A 14,577-nucleotide genomic window follows, 5' to 3' on the forward strand; every position below is an offset into this window, starting at 1 on the left:
ATTATATAAATACTAGTCTGTTTTCTTAACTAAATTACTAGACCTGGTTATTGTTGCAGCTGTCGAGGGCGGGCGAGGTAAAAATATGAGTTGGTACTTCAAAGTGATAGGCAAGGCAAGATTGTGAAATTATTCCAATGACAGAAATAGTACACAGAAACGGAATGAAATCTTTAAAGATCTGATTATTAAACCATGTTGGACAAATTGAACTATGAGGAATCAAAGGAGAAATTTAGTGTTATCCTCCCCACTCCTGAAATATAACCAAATGTATTGTTGAACAGTGAGGGTTCCAGGGAGCAATTGTTTTTATATTCTGTAAAGAATAGTGAGTGTTAAAAGTGTGTGGGTTGCATGATGTTGTGAATTATTCTAGGTCAGTATTGTTATGCACAACTGACTGCTAGGTTATTTTCGTAGTTACTCTCTCGAAAATATTATGATCACAATATGTGTAAAAGATTCACTCAAGGCAGACATGAGAATATTCTAGAGTCTAGAGACACAGGATTCAGTTAACCTGAAAGAGAATATCAGGCAATCAGAATCTTTGGATGTGGACACACGGAATAGTCTGGGCATCAAATCTTGGGTAGCATCCCAAAAAGTACTGGCCCCATAGCTTGCTGGATTTTTATACCTGGTCCTTAAGAAAGATGAGAAAGATGAGGAATGTCTCTAATATATTTCAGCCAAAACATATATCTTGAATCACACTGATATTATCAATGAAAGTTCAGTTCTAATATTCATTTTGATTATTTGCAAGACTTCTGATGTTGACTGTGATAAAAGTAGTTTAAATGCTTGTAGCCACTGTGGGAGGAATCTGGCCGTTCTGATTAGAGTCTGACCTCATCCCCCATATGAATTTCTGATTGAGGCAACTGACTGCTAACACATGCATACTATAACATATATAATCTCTGTGCTGAAGTATGTTAAAGTAAATTACAGGTTTCATAACATAATTCATCATTTTTGTTACTGAAAAATGGCTTTGGGGAAAAACAGCTTTATGTTTTTTACCATAGACATTTTAACGTGCATCAAATCAAGTCTCTCCTGATTCATAGTCTTCAAGGTCAGGTTTCTTATCCAACTTACCTTCTTTACAGTAATCATCATAGGCAGTTGAAACATACATATGTAATAGATTTTTCTTGATTTAGGGTATTTAGCTTTAAGAATATATCTGGTAAATACGCTAACTCTGGGTCAACAAGTGTATTTGCCATGATTTTATCCTTGTTTATAAAAATTTTAAGTGAGACAGTTCTTTCATCTTTGTTTATGTCTTAGCTACATGTGAAATTTCATCGTTTTTAATGGTCCAACTACAAAACAAAACACAGAGCCCCCAAATCAAAAATTCGTTGTATATATTGAGAAGAGACAACCATTTGGTGTCAATTCAATCATGAATGAAATGCTATTATGTGAGAACATCTCCCTAGCTTGTATAGGGGTAATGGGGCATGGGATTTACAGATTCGGCAATAACTGAGAGATTGAAAAGATATGTAGCTTTTTTCCTACAACTTTGCTTAATGAAACCCTCAGTGTGTGCAGTGAAAAGAGCTTATTGTTTTCTTTTCATGCAAATCATCTTAGTTTTTATGTTTATTTAATAGTCTGTAATTTGGAGTAATATATTCTTGTTACTTTTTCTGAAACTGTTGTGAAGTGGCAAGCAGAAAATGCTAACAGGAAATGGTCTAGCAAATACCCCATAAATCTCTCCCTCCCTCCCTTCCTTCTTTCCCTCCTTTGTTTCCTTCTTTCTTTATTTCCTTCTTTCCTCTTTCTCTCTTTCTATCTGTATTTTCTGCTTCATCAGTAAGAGAATTATTGTCATCACACCTGCTGATAGGGAATTGTCTCTGAATCCATATGAGGTTGTAGGTAGACTCTTGGGCTTCAGCTGCCTGATGCTCCGCAGTTAGGTCAGGGCTCTGGAATGATATCCTAATTTTATATTCTCCTCCTCCCAGCTTCATGGTTAAGTCCAAGGTAGACAAAAGTCATAATCCTAAACTGTTTGTCAAAATCAACGCCTAGTAACTTTGCTCCTTTACAAATAAACATCTATCCACTCTACAACTTTAAAGATTTAAATGAAGTGAGTCATTAATGTAACTTTTACACTGCCAGGTGAGTGTATGAAAGCAAGTACAGCCATATCATAGGCTTCAGTTGTAACCTCATATTCTCTATACCTTTGCGTATCTGAAACACTGCATCACTGTGTTCTATAAAACAATCTCACTGTGTTTTTAAAAGCTAGAGCAGGTAATAGAAAAGGGGGAGAGGAACATAGAAAAAGTTGATCAACATGCTACGTCAATTCCAAATTCTCGTTCTAAATGTCATCACCATCAGCACTTTAAATTTATGCTTTTACTGTTTTGCAATTATTTTCTTTTCATTACTCTTATTGATGCAAGCCTTTAGGCATGATATTTATGTACAGTATTTATGCAGGATCCTTCTACTAAAGATGTGATAACTCATCTGTTGTAATTTAAGAAACATCATCATTTTAAATTTTTTTCATAATTTGGTTTTGCTTAGAATGATTGGCAAAATAAAACATAGGTATGATTCATCTCATAAAAATTAAAATAGGAGAATTCATATTATTTTAGGTATTTCTTAATATCAACACCTCTATAAATCAACAATAGATTTTTTTTCTAGTTTGAGGTATAAAATTCGAGACTTAATTAAAATCTCACTGATGTTTCACCACCTGATGGTTCTGTATTTGAATTTTCTTCCACTTAGTTTTCAACTTAGAGAAGAGTGGAGAGAAGAAAATGGGGGATATTGATAATTGCTCTTCGGCTCTCTGTCCCTGGAGCACTCATTGTTTTAAACATCTCATTGAGAAATATTTCACAGATCTCTTCCTTCTACTTGCTTTGTGTGTCTTCATATTTCTACTTGATCATTTTAAAGGAAATTGTCTGCCACTATTCTGAAGGTCATTTACCTGAAAATGATAGACAGCATCTCTATTCAAACAACTGCTTAGTAATCATCTATCAGTTATTATTGTTCATTAGTTCCCTGTTTCAGCATCTAGGGTTTGCCTCCCTCTCTCCCTCCCCCTCCCCAGCACTTTATCAGAGAGCCTACTGATTCATTCATATCCTTGGGCTAAATTGGCCACCCACTGTGTTCCTGTTGTTTTGTGTATGATAGTGAAAAGATTTAATTGGATATTGTCAAAAAGACACCAAGGCTAACTCTCAATTTTCATATGTGGTTCTTCCCTCTCCCTCTTCACCACCTCCTTTCCTTGATGAGGAAATCGTTCTCTCCATGGTAACAACAACAACAAAAAAAAGCTTTCAGATTGTTGGTAGTAGTTGCAGAGAAAAGAAGTCAAAAAGGAGAAGAGGTTTAAAAATGAAAAGGGAGAGGAAGACAGCTGGGAAGAAGACTTAATGTTTCTGAGTGGGTGTGAAGGGGAAAGAATAAAGCTGAATGAGCGAAGCTGAGCTAAGGGAAGCAGCTGTTTTGTACCCCAGAAGGCAGTGCCCTTTCTTTTCATGTGGATTGTCACTCCCCAAAAGATAAGGACTTTACTTTGAAATTTTTCCAGCATTCACTCCTGAAGAGTGGCTTGTTAGAAAACAGCAACACCCTGATTTCCTCAGGGAGTCACCATTCATTATTTAAAAAAAAATAGGTATAATATTTCTGTGAGCTCGTTTCCACTTCTTAACAGGGATGTTCACATGGGCTTTTGGTAACAGGATGAAGGCGCTGCCACAGTGTGCCTCTCCCACCTCCGGATGACTTTGGTTAGAGCAGGTTAACCATGCAAAGTGGGATTCTCATTGCTTTTGGCATCCTATGTTTTCCAGATTGTGGAACTGTGTAACCCTTGTCACTAACTCTCAAATAGTACTGAACCAGCCTAAAGGGCTACCCTGGTGGCTCAGACGGTAAAACGTCTGTCTGCAATGCAGGAGACCCAGGTTTGATCCCTGGGTTGGGAAGATCCCCTGGAGAAGGAAATGGCAGCCCACTCCAGTATTCTTGCCTGGAAAATCCCATGGATGGCGGATCCTGGTAGGCTACCTTCCACTGGGTCGCAAAGAGTCGGACACGACTGAGCGAGACCTCCTCCTCCAGCCTAAAGAAGTGTACCATATTGCAACAAGCCATTGAAAGCTAAGTGACTGTAGAACCATTGTGGTAGACTGAATAATGGTTCCCCAAAGATATTCATGTCCTAACCACTGGAACATGTAAATATGTTATTAATACCTTACGTGGTAAAAAGGACTTTGCAGAGAGATTAAGGATTTTGACATAGGGAGATCTTCACAGATTATCCTGATGTACCCAATGTAATCAGAACAGTCCTTATAAGAGAGAAGGCAATGTGATAATACAAGCAGAGTCAGAGAGAGAAATGAGAAGATGGAACACGGGGCCACAAGCCAAAGAATGCAGGTAGCTTCTAAAATTTGGAAAGTCAAAGAAGTGAATTCTCCCCTAAAGACCCCAGAATGAATACAAGCTCTTCTCTGTCACCTTGATTTTAGTCCCTGAGGCCCATTTTCAAACTTCTGACCTCCAGAATTATAAAATAATAAATATAGGTTGTTTTAAGCCATTAAATTTTTTACCATTTTTTACAACAGCCATAGGAAACAAATACAACCATGAACATTTAATAATAACCAATTTTGCAAAATTTTAATTGAGCTTTCTTCTTGGAGTTTATTTTTCTTAAATATAAGGAGTAAAAATAGGATATAGAGAAAATGTCATGATGCCTCCATTTTAACCATAGAAATACATATTTCCAGTATTTAAAATATTACAAATGTGAATACAACTGTGGAATAGTGACAATAAAGCAGACAAAAGGAAAAATGTCCATTTAAAAACAAAGTTGGGGAAAAAATGGGGAGTAACAAACTGATTTTTTTTCTTTTTCTGGATTTGTTTAACCCATTGCACTCTGTCTTAGAAACGGCGCTGTAGTGAAACATTGATGCATTCCATGGCATGGGAAGCACAGTCACTGGAGCAGGAAAGTGATGAATAAGTTTAAGAGTAAGTTTATAAAGAGGCCTTGTGGGCATGTGGGCAGGGCTAAGATTAGGAGTTAGACAAACTGGGTACTAATGCTTTTCTACTCCTGACTGACTGTCTTTGGAGGAAATTATTCATCTTCTCTGGCCTGTTCCTCATGTGTAAAAATGGACATAATATCTAACTAGGTAAAGTTGTTGTCAGGATTAAAAAATGATGTTTGTAAAACATCTAGCCCAGCTTCTGCTATTACACATTGTAGCTACTTAAGAAGTTGTTGCTGTAACATACTGGAGGAAAACATTGGGAAAGGAGGATCTAAGCCATTTTATTCTACCTCCACCACCAGTTAGCTTTGTGGCCTTGCATCAATTATGTCATCTCTCTGTTCCTCATTTTCTTTGTCTATAAAAGAGAGTAAAAGTACCCAGCTCAGATGGTTTCTGGAAGTTAATATATGTAAAGTGCTTAGGACAACGTCTGGCACATAAGAAACACACAATATCTAGTTGTTGTTGTTGTCATAATTGTTATGCTGTAGGAGTTTAAATTTTTGAGGAGTGCAGTGACAAGTTTGCACAGATATTTTTAGCAAATACTGTATCTAAGTAGATCAAGAGTAGGGGCCAGTGATTACTATTAAGATTACAGGTTGGATACTTATTCAACCAAAACTGCTCAGTCAGTTGCATCTCTTGGATTCCCTTTCTTATTTTTTTTTAACCATCCATTTGTGCTGTCCACTGTGCAAATATTTGATGTGCATGACTCTTCTAGTAACTCATGTAGTATGAGTTACTTTTGTCATTACTTTTGGATCATAGCATCATTTTTGTGAACCAAAAGCTTGGAATTAGCTTTTGCCTTTAGCCTACCTAGCTTTGTGAAGTTTAATTGAAGTACTGACCTCATTAACACCTGCTTTGGCCACTATCTTAGAGAAAACTTCCCCTAAAGATGAGGTTGATCATTAATGTAACAGATAGATAGAGAAGGAGGGAGAGGGAATTGAGATTGAAGTATTAGAAATTGGAACCAACTTATAGTACCGATTTACTTCTTATCAGTTTCTGTTGCTGCCTAGTCTCATGCCACTAAAGTGAGGCAGCAAAGGGTGAGCAATTTGACTCACCTCATATAAATAAAGCAGAGAAAAGTGGATAGTTAGAGTATTCTTACCGCAACCTTGCTCCAGGGATACCACTGCTTTTTAAATTACTTAAAACTTATTGAAATGAGTGTTAATAAGTATCCATCCCAATAAAACAGTGAATTAAAGTTTACTCTTCCCTGTAATGTCAACAGCTTGGTTAGGTGTGCAGCATTGCAAAAAGCATTTAAGAACTGATTACACTTGCCCTTGGAGCGGCTCTAGTAGCTCCCAGTTAAGAAGTTGTGTGTGTTTTCTGATCAAATAGAACATAAAGTTTCCATAGTCCTTGGAATTGGCTTCATGTGAACCATGTGTTCACTTGGAACTATGCCACAGAAAGCAATTCGCCCCAAGCTGGGCTCCTTTCAGGCTGCAGTGCAAGTGTGTGATTTACTGACACAGTGTGCTAATATCGCCCCATTTTTATAGGATGAGAACTAGTCCAGTCTCTAGGGAGCTAAAAGGGAGAGCACAGCTTGTACCCATAGAATACGTCCCCTCCTTTAAAAGCTATCACAAGGCAAGTTCCAATTGAGTTAAAGGCTCTTGTGCTCCTACAGAGAAATATATTCTATTGTAATTTCTACATTCCCCCAGTAACAGTCTGATCTTTGTTTACTGAAGAGAGCTTTTATGTCATAAAATGGTATTTTTTTTTGACAGAGAAGCAGAATCATTGTTTTATTATAGAAATTTTCCTGTTACACCAGCAAAAATAAATAGCTGGTCTCTTAAGCTCTTGATCAATGTCTGACACCTCCAACCCCCAGCAACACTTCGCTGCAAGTGTATTAACACTCTGTAATAGCGACTCGACTCACCTACCAAGAAGTGATCTCCATAAATGATTTACAACTAAGCCATGGCTTAAATACATAGCACCCAATCAAGGGCAGATTTGTTTCTTCCCCAGTCACATAATTTCTGAGAAGAAATAGATTAATGTTGGCCTCAGAATATGCAAAGTATGGTTTCTATTTTGAAGCATGAGACCCAATTGTTAGGCTTTTATTCTTTATATATATGTCCCAATCTTACACATCAAACCATGTTGATGTGAAAGTATGATATAAATTTGTGCATACCTCGCTTCGCTGAATCTCGCCTCGCCTTTGTGAGTGCACTCTCGCTCTCTCTCACAAACACAAATGCACACATATTTTCCACTTGCTTATAAAACTCAAAGAGGTTTCCAAACCATTAAGATGGCATTCCTTAGCACCACCACATTACTGTTCACTATTCATGTATTGTCTTCACGTCATAACACTCAAAACAGAGTGAAGCTGGATGGTTGAAACCAGATAGAATAAAAATATCCTACAATATTTCCCAATTACCGTTCCTATAAAGAAATCTGGAGTAGCCATATTTGACTAATTTGTACCTAAGGTATTTGAATTCTTATAAATATATTTATTGCTTTAATCTCCCCAAGATTGGTTGATATAAATGTAATTACCCTCATTTTACAGACAAATAAACTTAGCCCAATTCTCTCCTTCTCTGTGCAACATGAATTGAACAGCTGTGCCAATTATTTTGATAATTCAAGTCTTAACATCTACCATTTGAAGATAGGAAAAAACATTTGGATGCTTGAATTATACCAGTTGAGTGTGTACATGAATTTAATCACCTCTAGATTTTAATTGCTCATTGCTCCATTTCACTTGCTGTATACAGGCAGCATCAATGAACAGCGACATCTCTTGCTCTGCCTCAGTTTATTGATGGCTGCAGTTGGCAATAAAAACCAAGGTTCTTGTATCAGTACTTAAATAAGCAGCATCTCTAAAATGTTTTGAAGACATGGAGAGGCTGAAGAATTTTTAGCACAATCATTTGCTTGCTTTGACTCTTTTTTTTAAGGGATTAGTACACTACTTGTCAAGTTAACAGTCAAGCTCTTTCCGAGAAACGAGAGTATTGTCTGAACACTCAGTTCCCAAAGAGAGTGTTATATGGCTGATACAGTAATAAGACTAAAAAAGGGACACTGAAAAGTTAGGTTCCCAAAATGTGGCATCATAATATTCTATTGATAATTCTTGTTACTACTGATACTAATCTTTAAAGTTATGTTTCTGGAGGAATCCCAGTTCTCATATTCTGAAAGTCTCTGTTTATCTTAAAGATTCTTTTTAAAAAAATATATTTACTTATTTATTTTTGTCTGCGCTAAGTCTTTGTTGCTACATGTAGACTTTCTCTAGTTGCAGTGCGTGGGTTTCTCTAATTGTAGCACAAAGGCTCAGTAGTTGTGGCACATGGGCTTAGTTGCTCTGCATCATGTGGGATCTTCATGAACCAGAGATAGAACCCATGTCTCCTGCATTGGCAGGAGGATTCTTTACCACTGAGCCCCCAGGGAAGCCCCTCCGTTTATTCTTTAGAGCAAGAATTTAAGAGTTTAACAAAGTATTCTGAATACTTACTTTTTTCTAAACTGAGACCACAGTCCCTTTCTACCCTCATCCTATTTGATATATTACAAATAAGATAGAAAATCTGTTTAATAATTCTCTGGGATAGTTCTTAACAAGACTTGGGATTGAATTTATTCTACTTATATGCAATGGGGTTATTTTTTCCTGAAATAAAAGGATGCCTCAGGCTAAATTAAATGCTTTGCATGTTTTCATGACAGGAAATTTAGTCAAGAGGAGACAGATGAGATTTTTCTTGGATTGCTGCAATTGAGTTTTTCAGTCTTCTACTCAGGACTTTGGATGCAATGGTGCAAGGTTAATAGTTCTAAAATGCCACTTTTATTTTGGCATTCCTCTGTTCTAAGATCTCTAAAGAGTCCCCATTTGCCTTCAATGTAATGTCTTTATTCATCTCGTATTCACAGCCCCAGCCTCCTTTCTCAACTTGATCAAAGTCATCATAATTTTCTGCCTACTACAAAGCTGCCCTCCTCACTTCTGCCCAAACACCCTAGCATATTCAGACCTCCATACATTGGTTTGAGCTCAGTCCTTGTCCTGGAATCTCCTCTCTCTCATCACTAGATCATTATGGATCCCATTCATCCTCCCAAGTTACAGTCCAGGTTCCTGGTTGTCTGTGACACTTTCCCTGAACATGCTCATGTTAAAATCCCATTCTTCAGAATCTCATTAGTATAGAGTCTATGGACTCTTGCATTTGTCACTTATGTATCATCTTCCGTTATCGGCTGACCGCCTGTGTGAGCACGCCTGGGTAGACCTGAAGGTCGTCTCCCTAACTGCATTGCAAGTTCATTGATATCACTAGGGATGCTCTTTTATGCCATCCTATATCACCCACAAGATACATGCCCTATTGTGCTGTATTGTGCATAGAATACTGTCAAATATTTCCTGCCCATTTGATTGACCAGTGCTCAATTATCTGTCATCTCTAGCATCCTTTATTGGGAATTTATGTAGGCTTTGGACAACATCTTTTGGAAGCAAAATCAGAAGGTTCTGTACAAAGCAAAATATTAGAAGCAATGCTCTCAAATAGTTACATTTCACTATTCATGTTATGTAATTTATCCTCCATTTTATTAATTTGGTTCACTTATAATTCAATCTGCTGAAAAGGGTACTCTGATGAGATAAAAGAAAAATTATCTCGACCAGTTGAAGTTAAAATGATTCCGAAATGGTGTTTTTCAAGATAGAACAAGAAATGAATAATGCCAAGCTTGAGCAGGAATAGTTCTAAAATATGTGTATTGTAAAGTAATTTCGGTTTTTCCTTTCTTCTAAAATATATGTAGGGGTAAAAAACTACTTATTGTATTGGGTCAAAATACCAAAAGCCTGCAAATGTGATACATGTGACAAAAACTGATCTTAAATCTGCCCCAATTATCCTTTGTCGATATGCTAAATTTACAGAACAATAGGGTTTCAAGGCATGTGAACGATGGAGAATAACTAATAGATCTAATGTTGAACAGCTAAAAATATCGGCACCCTTTCTGTCAGCTTAGAACTGTATTTGCAAATCATTATCAACAAATTCTAGCCTGAAATTCTTCTTTCTTCTTGACTTTGAAATTATATTTCAAGATCCACAATTTAGTCCACATTATTTACTTACTGGCTTGTACAACTGAAATGAGTTTTCATTTTTGCATGTTAAGGATTTTATGAAATGACAAGTAAATCAATCCTTCAGTTTTCTGTGACAGAGTAACTTGGAAATGATCATCATCATAATCTTTTTTTCAACAAAAAGAAAGAATTTGTATAAAAATGACATGCTAATATTAGATTAATTTGTATTATACCATTATAAGAAAGGTTTCACATTGGGGAGGCTGAGGCACTTTTCTTAGATATCCACCACATTTTTTGTTTATAAAGTTAGCCAAATGATCATTTTGCTAATGATGTAATATTTATAATACATACAATGTTCAAATCATTTTCACACCCAGGGTGGAATTTATTTGGTAATTGTCTTTCTTGTTTCCCATTTCTGTGTCCAGTCAATTGGTTAATCAACAATTTTATTTATGGTTATCCGTTGACTATATTTCCAAGAGAGAACTAAGAACTTCCAAGGAAGATATTTCAGCCAGAAAGAATAAAGTGTCCAATGGATTACAAAAATCTTGACTCCCATAGCTTTGATTTTTCTAGTCTTTATTGTTTTCCATTTTCTCATGATGAAATCCAAACTTTTTAAAAAGCCCACCGTAAACTACTTCCACTGTCTATGCCTATCTAAGCTTATCTCCCATTATTTCCAGCGAATCCTAGACAAGAGCCAGCCCAGCTGAGGCTCTGGTTTTCATATCCTTGCCTTTACTACTGCTTTCCCAAGGTTCAAGGGCAGTGTGAACTGTTTTTTCCATGAAGTCTTTCCTGAGACGTCTCATATATGGCTCCTCCCTTCACCGATTCCTTTTAGTGGTTGTTTTTATCTTTACCAACCCCTTTGGTACTTTTGCTTGACAGTTTCTCAGGCCCACATTCTAACTTCCTATCCCACCCTGGGAGGCCAGATAGCATGGGCAACAGCACTGGACCTGCAAACCCACTGTGGTGTCTTCCTAACGGGAGGCACTAGTGGAGCAGATGGGGACAAGAGAGTGAGTCCAGAGGTAACTAGGTTCCCTTACTGACAGCCGCAGAGCCTGTCAAGGCCCTCTTCCTGCACCTACTTCTCAGATTCTGTTAAAGGCTGGAAAGGCTTCCTATCTCAGGTTTTTTTTTTTTTTGTAATATATTTAAACTTAATTCAGATTTTTCCATAAGATCACATGGAAAAACCTGAACAAACTTTTTGGCCAACCAAATACAATGTTATGCTAAATTCAGATGTATAGCAAAGTAGATCAGTTATACATTTTTTAAAAACACTCTTTTTTAGATTCTTTTTCCACATAGGCCATTATGGAGTGTTGAGTAGAGCTCCCTGTGCTATACAGTAGGTCCTTTTTTTTCCATTTTAATATATTTATTTTTAACTTTTTATTTTTTATTGGTATATAGCTGATTAACAATGTTGTGATAGTTTCAGGTGGGCAGTGAAGGGACTCAGCCATATATATACGTATCCATTCTCCCTCAAATTCCTCTCCCATCCAGGCTGCCACGTAACATTGAGCAGAGTTCCTTGTGCTATATGATAAGTCATTGTGGTTATCCATTTTAAATCTGGCAGTGTGTACATGAGTAGGTCCTTACTATTAATAGTTATCCATTTTATATGTAGTAGCGTGTATGAGCTATTTGTTTATTGCAGAACCCTGACTGATTCAGTATTTAATAAGTTGGATAGTTAATTTCACCTCGTGTGATCCCATTTCATGTTCCTGTCCCATTTAATCACACCCATATAATAATTAGATCAGACTATATGATAGCTATACTACATTATACTATAGCATATGTGCTTGTAACTGAATCCTAAAATCATAGCTTTTAAGTAGACCCTGGGACCAAATTGCCTGTATTTGAAGTTCTACCACTTACTAACCTGCGATTCTAGACAAACTTCTTTTTTTACTTTCATTTTCCTTATCTGTAAACTATGGATAATAATAGTACCTACCTCTTAGAGTATTATGAAGATTAAATTAAGAAATTTTTTATTTAGAATTTTGTTCTTATTACACAACAGAAAATGTTTCAAGCATTTTATAGATATTAACCAGTTAATTCTCTTAACAAACTTAAGAGATACTCTTATTATTTTCATTTTGGTGGTATGAATGAAGAAGAAAGTAGTTAAGTAACTTGCTGAAAATAAGAAACCAAGTAAATGGCCCCCAAGATTTAAATCCAGGCAACCTTACTCCAGAATCCATTCCCATAACCACTAATCTATGGTAGATTCTTCTGGTGCATAATAAGTTTCGAATGGCAGGTATTGTTGTTGTTATTATTATTTTTCACTGTATTGGTTCTTTATGAGCCTTTAGTTTTTGCTAGATTATGAGTTCCTTGAGAAAAGAGGCCAAGTTTTATTTTTCTCTGTGTATTAGCTGAGTGCTTGGCATTTAGTTGCAGGTTAGTAACTGTGAAAGTATTAACTATTTCCCAGGTATTTCCCAAGGCCACCCTAGTTTTAGGTAAAATTGATACTTAGCTAAAATTGAAAATGAAATTTGAGCTCTCAGCAGCCATTATTGTTGCCAGAACCACAGGTTTCTCTTTTGATCCCAAATTCTTTTCTCAGACAATTCACCTCTCTCTTGATAGGTCCCCTGTTCACTTCTATCATCACAATGACTTTGCTTCTCTAATACCACTGGTACTGAAAGGGTCCCATCTCAGACAACTTACAACCATCCTATTCTGCTTTTCCTGACCAAAAGAGATATTTTTCACCCAAATATGTATCTTTTAGCTTCATGATTCCTCCTTACAGAAATTTAGAACAAGATCTCAGGAACTAAGCAAGAGGCATTTGATTGACATAATTTGCATTTAAATGTGTTCTTCACCATCACTAATTAACTAGTGTTTCAGACAAGATATAGTACTCAACTTTTATTCTCTGCTTACTTCAGGGTTGCCATCAAGATTGGCTACATAATTTGTGAGCCTCAGTGAAAAATGAAAATGCAGGGCCCCTTGTTAAAATATAATAAAAAAAATTTAAGATGAAAACATGCATTAGTTTCATGTCCATAAGCCTGGCTCTGCTCGAGGTCCCTGCCTACCCAGGGCAATTCTGAGTCAGAAAAACTGGATGTTTTTTGGACTTAGCTTTGCTGTCTTTTGTACTCCAAAAACTTGCCCCGAAGTTCCTTTTGTTATGTCTTTCAGGATTCCTGGTGACTTACTTTGCTGTCCAGTGTTGATGAACTACAAGTGTAGAATGGAACCATCACCATGCAATACATATAAATAATCATCTTTTCCTTTGGTTCAATTTTAGGCTCAGTGAAAATAAGGGTCATGCTCTTTAAAAAAAAGTAGCAGCATTTTTTTAAATGCCATACTAATTCATTTAAATTGAATCTTAAGAATTACATTAATAATGTTCAGAAATTATGAACTATACATCCAGGTAGTATATTATCTGGGTCTGAAGAGTTGATGAGAGGCTTAGGGACTAGAAGGGCAAAAGTGGGTGTACTAGTTGGGGTTTGCATCTAAATGTCCTAAGCCAGGATTAAACAGCAAATTATTTTATTAGAGAAAACAGCTATGTGAAATGAAATAGACAGGAAGCCTGAGAAGGTGGGATAATCAATAGACTAAAATGCAAGTCTGACCCAAAATGAAGGAAAAAAGAGAGAGAAAAACTGGGTAGAAGTACCCCAATGTGTAGCCTGAGGAAGGGTCAACAAAGCTGTCAGGGAGACATTGAGCTCAAGTCAGTCAGAGGAGCCCCAGGCCTCCTAAGAAAGGCTCTGCTTTAGTATCTCCATCACATTCAGTCCTTGGTGGGGAGCAGTCCATGGGAGGTTTGGCTTCTTCTCTCCAACATAGTGATGGATTTCTAAATGCAGCAGCTGAAGTCCTCAGTCGTTTAGGTCCCAGTTATAAAAGGCTTGCACATTCTTCTGGCCACCACAGTGGGTATTAGCAGCAATGGCCCTTAAAGACCTGAAAGCATACAATTACTAGAAGAAAACCAGAAGAAAGCTTCTTCACATTAGCCTGGGCAACTATTTTTTTGGATATGATGCCAAAATCACTGGCAACAAAAGTCTAAATAGACTTGTGGGATAGCATCAAATAAAAATGATTGTGCACAGCAAAGGGAAAAAAATCAACAGAATGAGAAGGCAGCTTTTGGAATGAGAGAAAGTATTTGCAAACGATGTTTTTGATAAGGGATTAAGATCCAAAATGTATAAGGAACTCATACAACTCAGTAGTAAAAATAATAATAGTAATAATTATCAGATTTAAAAT

General features: G+C 36.7%; 1 protein-coding gene across 1 annotated transcript in view; it reads left to right on the top strand.

Moving 5' to 3' along the window:
* Positions 1–14,577, top strand: part of DMD (dystrophin) — a 2,165,569-nt gene that overhangs the window by 1,496,764 nt on the left and 654,228 nt on the right. The gene's annotated exons all lie outside the window — the stretch shown is intronic.

The sequence above is a fragment of the Dama dama genome, chromosome X (assembly GCF_033118175.1).
Source record: "Dama dama isolate Ldn47 chromosome X, ASM3311817v1, whole genome shotgun sequence".
Classification (NCBI taxonomy): domain Eukaryota; kingdom Metazoa; phylum Chordata; class Mammalia; order Artiodactyla; family Cervidae; genus Dama; species Dama dama.